This window comes from Gossypium arboreum, chromosome 12, assembly GCF_025698485.1.
Source record: "Gossypium arboreum isolate Shixiya-1 chromosome 12, ASM2569848v2, whole genome shotgun sequence".
Taxonomy (NCBI): Eukaryota; Viridiplantae; Streptophyta; class Magnoliopsida; order Malvales; family Malvaceae; genus Gossypium; species Gossypium arboreum.
Window position 1 is genome coordinate 65,205,110 of NC_069081.1, and position 2,554 is coordinate 65,207,663.

The window sequence follows — 2,554 nt, forward strand, 5'->3', positions numbered from 1 at the left end:
GGCGTCTTGGGTACGTCCAATCTCGGATTCGCAATTGATAATAGCCCGATCTCAAATCTATTTTCGAGAACACCGAGGCTCCCTTCATTGATCGAACAAGTCATCAATACGTGGCAACGGATATTTGTTCTTTATCGTCGCTTTATTAAGTCGACGATAGTCGATGCACGTACCGCATGGTTCCATCCTTCTTCTTCACGAACAACACCGGCGCACCCAAGGCGAAAAACTCGGCGAGTAAAACCTCTATCCACCAATTCTTGCAACCGAGCTTTCAACTCCTTTAATTTCGTTGGTGCCATACGATACGGAGCTATCGAAATTGAGTGGTACCAGTACCAATTTGATGCCAAATTCTATTTCCGAACAGTGGTAAACCCGCAATTCTTCGGGAAAACATCCGGTATTCACAAACCACGCACAGATTCGGGTTTCTTTTTCGATTCCTTGTCATCGAAAGCACGACGCAAGGTACGCTTCGCCCTTTTCTTACATATTTCGGGCCACCATCACGATATTATCACCGGCAACCCCTTTAAGTCCGTAGACTCAACCCGAATTATTTCATTATTCGTGCACCTCAAATCGATAGTCTTGCTCTTGCAATTTACAACCGCATCGTGCATGGTCAACCAATCCAAACCAAGAATAACGTCGAACTCATCGAACGGCAAAAGCATCAAGTCCGCCGAAAAACAAGGACCTCGGAACACTAGGGACTTTTCTTGCACACTTTGTTGACAAGCATGTAATGACCCAAGGGTTTGACACCGAATTACAAACTCGAGAGACTCAATAGGCGTAGTCTTGGATGCTAAGGTTTCACATATATATGAATGAGTAGAACCGGGGTCAATCAAAGCAATCACATTTGTATTGAAAAGAGTGAAAGTACGTAATGACATCCGGAGAGGCAAGATCCTCACGCGGCAGATGGCATAAGTCCTTGCAGGAGCACGAGCCTCAGATCTGATGGTAGCATCTCTAGATCCTCTCGACCGCCAATGACATTGCCCATATTTCTAGGTGGCCTACCTCGAGCAGTGGTAGCACCCGGGTTTCCACTCTGACTTACATTCTGTTCATGCATCCTCGGGCAATCCTTCATAAAGTGGTCGGCCGATCCACACTTATAGCAGGAGCGATCACGAAACCAACAGCTCCCCGAATGCCATTTGCCACAATGTGGACACTCCGCCCTCTCTCGGCGATCATTTCCACCACTGGCGATCGAAGTGACTCGTGTGGTCACAGGGGGTCGATCGCGTCCTCGTCTAGAAAAGCCCGAAACGCCTCTAGATCGGCTCGCATCATCTCGAAATCTCTTCGATGCTTGTTGAAGAGACTTTCCGAGGACCTCTTTCGAATTCTCCGGTTCCACATCGCTTTTTGTTTCTCCTTTCTAAGCTCTTGACTTTACAAGCTCGCTCAACAAGTACTACGAACTCTCGATCTCGAGAATGCCAACGAACATCCTTATATCATCATTCAGCCCATCCTCAAGCGTTTACACATAATGGCTTTGGACGAAATGCATTCTCGCGTCGGCTAAGCCTCACAAATTTTCGTTCAGTAGTCAGAATCGACATAGAACCTTGCTTAAGGTCAAGGAATTCCCTTCGCTTTTGGTCGATGAATCTCGATCGATATACTTTTTTTGAACTCGGTTTGAAAGAATTCCCAAGTCACTTGCTCTCTAGGTACCATAGAAGTCGAGTACTCCACCAATAGTAGGCGGACTCACGTAGCAAGGAGATGGTACACTTTAAGCACTCATCGGTGTACAGGATAGCTCATCGAGCACCGGATAGTGTTATCCAACCAAAATTCAGCTCGCTTCGGCATCATCATCATCCCTAGCCTTAAATTCAGTAGCCCCATGTTTTGAATCTCGTCGATCGGGGCTTACTTGACCTTATTTGGTCATCACGGAGGTATTGTAGGTCTGGGGTTTCATTTGTCGGGAATGGAGGTTGTGGAATGTACCGTGTTAGTTCGAATGTATTGATTAAACCATTCGCTCATCACACTATAAAAGGCTTGCCTAGCCTTATCATTCGGATTGCTGGCCATAGGTTGAGAGTCCGCGCAAGACTTTGTCCCTTGCGCGGAGCAGGCGCCACACTCTCCACATCATCAGCTATCGCTTTCGGTTGGGATCGGGATCCATTGCTATAAACAAACACAAAGTCAAATTGTCGAAATCACCACACTATCGATTCATCATTTAATGGCATATATAGCTAGACCCCAAACACATCACGGTAGTCCTAGAATCGACTAAACCGTGGCTCGATACCAATAAAATTGTAACACCCGAACCCGAGACCATCGCCGTGTCGGACACGAGGAGTTAACAAACCAAGTTCACTTGTTTTGCCCACCAATTTGACATTTCCAGTCAGGCTGGAAAACTGCGTCACCGTCGCCTTAAAAATCATATCTCGAGTTTCAAAACTCGGAAACTGGTTTCGTAAATTTTCCCTGAATTTAGACTCATGTATCCATCCATGGATTTATTTCTAGAATTTTTGGTAGGGCCAATTGGTACATT